We start from the raw sequence: 9,872 nt of genomic DNA on the forward strand, positions 1-9,872 counted from the left end.
AGTTAGACAGATGTAGCTCTACAATGATTCCAAATAATCTGGAATATCTAGTTGCACTACAAAAATAAAGATTTTAAAAAAACCTTATTTTTTGGGCCCAACTTTTTTTCTACCCAAAATTTGCCCATTGTCGTAATCCAATTTTGTGTCTGGATTTTAGACTTTTTGGTCTCAGATCTAAGGCAAACTGGTATGAACTGTAAACACAGATGAACCTTTGCGAAAAGAACTACAACTTTTACCCTTCTGCTCATGCGCAGGCCAAATAGCCAATGAAAAACGACATTTCTAACACAACTAGGCAGTATATTTTTGAAAGTTCACCTGGGATTTGGTGTTTTCGGATCTATTCAGAAATAGCTTTCAAAATGTGTTTCCTACTCGATTTTCAGGCAAAAATGGCAAAAACCTCCAGGGGTTACTGTGTTAAGTACATCCTAAAGGAGGGTGATCTGTTTATCTTGCATCAAAGTTTTTGATGTGCCATGACCTATGAAGGATTTGATTTGTCTATTTAGGAAATAGCTTTCAAAATGTGTTTCCTACTCGATTTTCAGGCGAAAATGACAAAAACTTCCAGGGGTTAATGTGTTAAATACATCCTAAAGGAGGGTGATCTGTTTATCTTCAATCAATGTTTTTGATGTGCCATGACCTATGAAGGATTTGATTTGTCTGTTTAGGAGTGATCAGCTTTATATTCAGCCACAATGTAGTTGCCTTTTGATTTCTATGCAGTTTCAAATATGGACTTGTCCAAAACAAACATGGCAGATTCACTGTATAAAGACAAGTATTTTTCCGCATATATCAAATGAATAGTTTTGTGCAGTATCTCAATACTGTATGAATTATGTTTAAATCATTTGTGCATGAATTGAATATGGTAATTTTAGTTACATTTCAAGATGCTGACTTAAAAATTCAATGAGAAACAGATGCGGATGTAATTCACAATTCTGTGTGGAATTAACTTGTCATATTCCTATTCCATATGTCTGTCTGTAAGCATTTTTATCTCCAGAATATAAATCTCAAAGCTTTAAAAGTATTTCAACCAGATTTGGTACACATGTAAAGCAACTTGTGTAGAGGCACCTTGTAAGAAGAGAACTTTCTGCATCCATTATTATTTACATTACCAGGGAAACAAAGTATAACATAGTTTTAAAATTGACAGTGTTAGACCATATGGTTGTATTTGAGCATTATAAAAAGCAAGAGTAATGTATCATTGGAAACTTCCATTAGGAATTTTAAGTTTGAGACAGGCATTTGTAGATGATTTGTTTGCCTCAAGTGAACAATTGTACCCAGAGAACTGCCTTTTTTAGTGCCCTCCCCAAATCACTCAGAGAAAAAAACAATAAATCAAAAACCCACCATGCCTTCCTAAAAATTTTTATGTGTATTTGAGACATTTTAAAGATGAGAGACTCTTTCAAGGGCATAATCATAGTTCAACTTGAAAAATCCTTGAAATTGATGAGATGCAGTGAAATCTTGAATTTAACATGTTTTATCAATTTCATTTAATGCACTATTTAATATCACTAACAACATAGCCTGTCATGGTTGTTTAGCTTACTCTCTCCACAATGGTAAAACCCTATCTGCACTAGATACACCATTGTCATGTTCTGGAAATTCTTAGAACACGTGTATTGACCCAGTCTGCTTGGCATCATCAGCCCATGTCCTCATTCTTTTATGGATGACATCTTAAGTCAGTACATGGAGAGAAAAAATGCTCACTTATAGAAATGATAAACTGTGATGTTAATGCTATATCATGAACTAATACATGTACAGTGTATTCATATCTGTTTATTTGTGAAATGCTATCCCTCAATCCTTAATTAATCCAAAGGTTAATTTTGGTTGTCCAATGATAATGTTTGAGCACTTCATGCACGACAAGCTATTTACCACCTATTCATCATGGGTTCAAGAATGACTTGTATGAATATGTATAAATTTCTAATGGATTGTCATAATTAATTACATGTACCCATTCATTTTGTGTGAATTAGTTATTTTCTTACAGAAATCTTTTGGATATTTTACTGGAGTGAAATATCAATATCTTTTCACTGCCCATCAATAGATATTGATAACTTTATGGCCAAGAAATAGATGAATGTCTGAATGTCACCATTTTCATTTACAACTATCAAGACATAAGAAGCTGTTTAGTAAAAGAAAAAGAGAAAGAAAAAAACATGTTGATCTGATCATCAATTTAGATGGAGTATTGATAACAATATTTACAAGATAGCCATTGGGGTGGCCATGTTAACCATCAGGTCCGCACCATTTTCATTTGGGACCAACCAGACATCGTAAAAAGTCTTTTTGTGACAACCCCATGTTGATATGGCCATCCATTAAGCAACATTATTTGATGATGTTCATTTCTTTACAACTCATTTACTAAAGAGAAACATGTATAAACTTGTAGGTTTCTTCAATTACAAATAAATATAAAAAGTATAACAATAAGGCTGATGCTACCCATGTTATTATTGTACATCATCAGTTGTTTTGGTCATCAAAAAATCCCTTGGGCATAAGAAGGCCCCATTGGACACTCTTACCACGTGTGTTTCGTATACATGAATGGACAGATGTCCAGTTTGTTGTGATGTTCTAACAATACAGTCATAATAAAAGGAGGAAAGAAATGCGTTCTTCCGCTCCTTCTGAATATGTAAAAATTCTTTTGAGTGTACATACCATAACTGGAATCAACAGTGTCTCCCCGATTAAAAGAGGCAGGCACAGCATATTGTAGGAGAAAACTACTGTTACCACCCTTGAGGATGTGACAGCTACTTATGATTGATTCCACTCTCCTCAATAAAAGAGGATCAGCAGCAGCATTCCTGATAGTGCATCTTGTAAGACATGGCAGCAATTATCGTTTTGGGCTATAAGCTTGCAGGGATCAAGTATCCCTACACACACGCACAATAAGAGGAAGGAAAAGTGTCATCAAGGTCTGGGAACGGATCAACCAACCCAACTCACCCACCTCCCTGCCTACACAGTCTTAAATACGAAACTATAATGTCAGAGTCTGCATTTATGTATGCCACTAGGAAAGAAGATCGAACCTATGTTGCCGACTTCACCAATATCCCTTTCAACCTACAGTATTTGGAATGTGAAGTTTCCCCTTTCAAAGGAGAGATCATCCTGTACCATCATGGACGTATTCTATATATGATTCTTTCAAGCTCAGAAAGACTTTCGAGGGCAATGCCTATAAAATACTGCCCTTGTTTTCTCATTCATCTATGGACAAAGAACTTGTGCAGAGTTTGGGAAAAGGACACGGATTGGCGAGGCAAAATAAGGCGTTGTCAATTCTCCTTTGTGCTTTGAGACTTTTAATATCGGCCAGGATTCGCTTTAATAGCGACTTTTCTCTACCACATCTTGTAGTTGTAACATCATGACAGTATGTTAATGGGAGTTCTGTGCATGTACCGAACTCCACTCATGTCTGTACTTGGACACGCCAGATTCACAGATGGAAGACTTTATTTAGGCCCTCCCCTGTTGGCGGCTAAAAAAAACATATACGGATTCGCTGTCAGATCGAATTTCTCCAGGGTGTCATTCCATGTAGTGATACAGTGGAGACAAGATGCTGATAGGAGTCCTATGCATGTCCATCTCAAGTGATATACCAAGCGAAATCTTCAAGCAAGGATGCCCACTGCATCTTCCAGGTGCTGAGACGATCTACATCTAAGGTCTATTTTGCAAAGTTGAGAGTCTTTTGTGATTTGTGCACTAGGAAACGATAATCCTAGCCCCCCTCCCATGGCTTCTGTAGCAGATTTGTATTCATCCCTTCTTCTTTTTTTAGGAGAGATCTTGTTCGGTCTTCACAACTGAAGTTAGAGGCTGACCTTCAAATATTCTTAAATTTTCCAAAGGTCAGTCCTTTGGCTTAGATCCTCCTTTGACGGAACATTTTAGGTACTTCAAGATTTAGAGACTGGTGATTCCCTCATTGGTACCAAGACTGAATTTCTCGCTTGTTTTGTGGATTTTTACCAACATCAATACCTTTGAACCTCTGAGTGAAGCTTCATTGGAAAATCTTACACTCAAAACAATCTTTCTTCTAGCTTTAGTTTCATCGAGGAGAAGAATAGTAGGTGTTATAAAGGAGTTTCTATTACAGTAACCCTAAAAACCGTCCAAACAAATACAAAGTCACCATCGGCCGCCACCCCCTGCCAGTGTCTGGCTGAGATTTATCATTGTGCTGACTGCACATATGGAGACTTACGCTAAAGTATTTGTTTGGGCGATTTCCAGTGTTACTTCGCCAGAAACACCCCTTTATAACTACTACTGTAACGATATCATCTGATTTTTTATTTAATATTTTTAAAGTTTAGATAAAAATTTATGTTTCTTCTTCTATCGTCAGTGTTTCAACTGTTGATATCAGAAATATTTCATCATCGTGATGATCAAGACAAAACTTTATTGTTCCACTATCTCGTTACCGACCCTAAAATAAATCTTTTATCGCGATCCTGTTCATTCTGTACTTACTATCGGCAGAAAATACTTTTGATCCATCAAAATCTATTGTAAGTTAACTGATCGGATCATGCAGTTATTATATCTCGTTGACAGTTCTGATTGTAACTGCTCGAGATATCTGAAATATTCTGATTCTGCTGATTTTATAAGTGAAAGTTTCATTTTATAAAACTTTGAAAAACAATTTCCGGAAATTTCATTGTTTCAAATGTCAACGGCTTATTGTCAACTATACGATTTTTAATCTTGCGGCTGCTGATATCTATCAACTGTTAATGTTTCGAACATTTTATTTACTATTTTTAAATTGAATTTAATACCTTATCATGACAACAACATATCAAGAAGATTCCATTGACGTGTTTGATAATGTACAAGCGCTAGCGTGTCAATTCCGTTCTCACAGTAACCTTTGTCATCAAAATTTGACAGACCTCGTTTAACAGTAACGTTTGTTTCAAGTTTATGATAATTTATTCTAAATGCCATTGTTCTGATGAAACTAACAGTTCCATCAAGCGCGTATTTATAATCGTCGAAGTTAATACAATTTTTTTTTTTGCATATCCTCGAGGAATGCCTTTTGCTATTTTGGCTAACATTGTTAGTAGCACCGCGTATATTTTACTTAGTAATCCAGCAAACTCGGATATTAAAGCGAAGTTTGTTTCATTTTTTAATTTACCAATTACTTTTTTGTTGGCGCTGTCCTGAAACCCACTGTCACGAGGATAATCTGACAGATCAAGCAGCGGCCGATTATTATAAATTTCTTGATAAATATCTTTACCTGTTACATCGTAAACTAACGAGTCTGTTTCGGTAAACAATAATTTACTTGACGGACATTGTGTCTGGACAAAATTGTAATGAAAATCGTACATCAGCCATTTTGATAAATCAAGTAAAGCCGCACCAACGTAAATTGGCTTATTCAACTTTAGATTTATTTTTCTTCGTAGTATCGCAACAAGGTTTTAATTAAATATTTTCATGCTGACAAAATCATCGTCGGCGACAAGTTTATTTCGCCGATCAACATCATTAACAATTTCGATGTTGACGCGTTTTAGTATATTCTCCATCGTCTTTCCAGAGACAGTTATTCATCAACTTGAATAGTTCTGCAGCTAGTGTTAGAATCAATATAACCTTTCAACCACATAGACTGATTAAATTTTAGCACGCGATGGACTTTGCGTAAAATCAAACTCGCATTTACTGCTTGTTTCAGGTTTGTTTAATGAATAACGTATTTTTCTTATCAAACAAATTAGGTACTAACTTACTTACCATTGAATTCTTTCTGTCACCAGCTATAATTTAATGTTTTTCTGACAATAAATTATAATCGATAACCATTGATTCTGCACAAAAAGGATAATCGTTGTGTAAATCGTGCAAAGAAATCGGATAATCCAAATTGACTTCAATAAAATAACTTACATCGTCGGGTATTTGTTTCTCTGTTTCTCATAGAAATTGATCAACGCCGATCCAATGAAATCCACTTAGCGGCATCGGTTCTAACATTGCGTAGCCATGCAAATTATTTGCGTAAAGGTAAATAATTTATTTTGACGGAATTTTAGGATTAAGTTCACTCATGCACTTGTTATTCGCTTCCGCATGCTCGTTTGTGATAACACTTATTCCGCCGCGGATACCGCGTTCGATAAAGTTAAACATATCAACGTCGGTCAAGAACTCTGGTTTTACCTATGTTTCAGTAAAGCGTTCCAGCTAAAGCCATGCGCAGAGTAATACCAACAAGGATCTAGTCCGTAATTGTTATAACGGACTTTTATAAAACTTTCAGATACATCAGCGAGTAACAGAACATCTGTCATCAAATCATGATAGTCACAAAATGTGTTACAATTGAATTTATTCCAGATTGACTTTGCCTACTCGTTTTCGCTCTTGGTAAAAAAAAAATTTAAGTGTGGATTAAAACGCAAATAGATCAGGTAACTGCGTCTCATCAAACTTTGATCAATCATCGAGATACTTATACGAAAATACGCTCTTTTGTTTGAACAATCTTGCTGATAGACGGAACAATTCGTGGCATTCACAACGCGAAGCTAGAAATCACAAATTGTGCATTAGCTCCACCAAATCGAATCAAACAATTGTTTTGTTCGGCTCGATCTAAAATAAGTGTATGACTGATTCCACGAAATAGTTTGTTGTAATCACGGCAAAATCCAAAGATTGTGCTCAATGGAAGCATCATTGTAATTCTTTTTATTCTGCTCCAAGCGCCTTTCGTTTAGCATAACCTTTGCTGTAGTTTGACCGTCGTGCATTACCAAATGCACTTCTTATTGCTGCTGAAACAAGATCTTGGCCAGCCTGGTTTGATATTAGTGCTCCAACAGTGTGCTGCACTGTTGCATCAGCACCACTTGATGTTATAAATAGGCCATTTCCAACAGCAGCTGCAGTATCGTCTCCTCTTTTAAATTCATTTTCAATGGCAATTCTGGTTCTAGTGTCCTTGAACCACAGACAGATCTCGGAAAATCATCACTGAACGAGACATTGTTAAGAATAGCACTTACAACAGGAAAGTGCATTGAAATATCTTCTACAGTCTGACTGGCTAACATATATATTGCGCTTCTAAACAAGCTTCAGCCATTATTGACCAACGCCACATCACAGCTGCTATATCACCACCAGCCGCGTTTAATATATGTACTTCGAGTACTGCCTTGTGCGGCAACAGAAACACGTCTTCATTTCGTGTGTTAAATGTGCAGACGCCAGTTTTATTTGGTTGGTTGTTTTTTTCGTTAGGATACTCAACGTATTAGAATTCAGTTGATGCGTCATTAGTATCAAATTTCTAACTGACATGTTTTATGGGTAATCAATGGACAAAATTTTGTCTAGAACGACGCAATATCTGACTGAATCGGTTTTGTTGACGATACTAGTTTTCGTTTAATGTGTTCTTCGCGTGACGATAGCAGTTTCTTAGTCGTGTCTATCAACGCCTGCGTTATATCTTCTATTGTTGCGATAGTCGAAATTATATGTGCAATATCCTGCGCTGTCGGAGTTGTCTTTCACTTGATTTTGTCGGCGATCTTTTGGCCAACTGCAGTGCCTGCTGAAGATGCGGCGCCCGTCACAAAGGCTTTTGATGCGTCCACGGCAATTGGTACAAATTTATTTGCGATACCCGGAGCGCTTCAATAAGTTTTGGTAAATATATTTCCAAAGAATCCGCCCACGATCTTTCTTCGATACATTTTTCTTTGTTTCATCTTGTTGTTCAATGATGTCTCACAAAATTCGTTTTCAATTGACCGAGCGCAGATGCAAATAGTAAGCAACTATTTCATTGTTAAGATCAAGTTGCCGCCCAGATTGATCTGTCAGTTGCATGTTGATAGAAGATATTTGATTTTCCAAGTTAAGCGGGTAATATATTACCTGTAGAGGATTAATTTGCATCAGCGAACCAGGTGGAATGTCTAGCGAGAAACTATAAATTGTGTGACTTTGCCCCGTGCGGAATAAGATCCGTATGCGATAGAACAATTAATCAAAATGGTATTTATCTGCGCTATGTTTACTGGAACATCGCCGTCGTTCGATATTGTTAGTGCGGCAACTGAACCCTATTGTTTATTTTTAAAACCTGACAGCAACGCAATACTTGTCGCTGATGAAAATCAATAGTAAATTGTTTTTTAACGTGATTCTGGCACGTAACGTATTATAGTTAGGCGTCAACTCATAATTTGACAGCAGCGACAGAGCCGCCACCGCCGCTTTTGGTGATAAGTTCCTTTATCATCTTATTGAGATCAGTGACGTTGTAAACGCCTTGTGATATTTTAAACGATGTCCAAGCACCTGGATTAAACTTAAAGTCGTCGTTGATACCTGTTTTAACATTAGCCATCTGATTGTCATGCTTTTGAGGAAATTAATCCAACTTCGTATTGTCGCGCCTGATCAAATTGGATTGGAAGATTATAATTGATGGAACAGTTTGCGCTGTCCGCGGTTGATTGTGTGATGAATCAAGCAATAGTGCGGTTGACATACTGTTTTATTTTTTACGATAACATATCGTAAAACTTAGAGAAGATGTCAATGTTAAATCTCATATTCACCAGCTGTCAAGATTCTTGTGTTTGTTTAGTTAATTCTGAAATCAAATTTATTATATTGTCTAATCCGGCAGTCGACTTCCTTAGTTCTTGCTGAAGCGCAACTGGATCATTGGTCAACCTCGTTAATTCTTGCTCTTTGATAGCAGGATCAACAACATTTTCGACAAGTTTCTCTCCGAGCAATCCTAACAAATCCTTCTTCTGATATTTTTTTAAAACTCATCTGCGGATAACGTTGACTAATCAGGTTGTTTGCCAAGTACTACTTCGGTAACTGGTCTAAAAAGTTTTGCCATTTATTCTGCTTCGGCTATTTGTTCTTCGGTTCTTATTTAACATTTTCCTTATACTTTATTTTGTCCATTGTTATTCTACATTGTCAGATAAAACTAGTTATTTTACAGAAATCTATCAATACAACAACGAAACATTTTCGCCAGATCTAGTGCAAGTTTATCAAATAAGAAAAAGTTGTATTTGTTGCTGGTTGCTTCATGATAAAGCATAATAAACTTATCATCGGTCACGTCGCCGCATTGCTCATTTGCGATATTGCGCACATCAACATTGTCTAGTCCGGGAACAATATAAACAAGCCGTATTTCGTCTGATAAATCTATAGACGTTATAAAAGCCCTAAGCAAGATAAACCGCATTACATTTTCTGTTTCTCGATAACGAAACATAAGATCCTATTTTATTTATCTCGCTGTTATTCAACGGAATATCGTCAAATACAATTATTTTTTGTTCGTCGGGATCGAGCTTTTTTTAAAACCGAAATAAGAGCTTCCAGTTGTCTGATCATGAATATATCTTCGCTAGCACCAAATGCATCGCTTAGTGTTTCATTGTAATCGTTTAACAAATCGTATCTATCCTGCTGTGTATTTTTTGTGTACATGTAAACCCGATTGTAGATGAAGTGGTTGTTGAGCAGAAGGTTCATCAGTAAGTTTGTTTTGCCAGAACCCGTCTGACCCACGATCAGGTAATGACAATTGGATAGTTCGTTGTTGTTTGTGTTTAATTAGCCGCTCTGTATCAAAGATAAGTATGCTCATTCTCTTTTATTCAAACAGGTTAGCGTAATTTTATCCGCGGTAAGAATAAACAATGAGTTATTGCACAAACTTCGGAACAGCAATGACAGGCTCCGTTTCTTCT

This window comes from Sinohyriopsis cumingii, chromosome 11 (assembly GCF_028554795.1).
Source record: "Sinohyriopsis cumingii isolate HCF-2022 chromosome 11, ASM2855479v2, whole genome shotgun sequence".
In the NCBI taxonomy this organism is placed as follows: Eukaryota; Metazoa; Mollusca; class Bivalvia; order Unionida; family Unionidae; genus Sinohyriopsis; species Sinohyriopsis cumingii.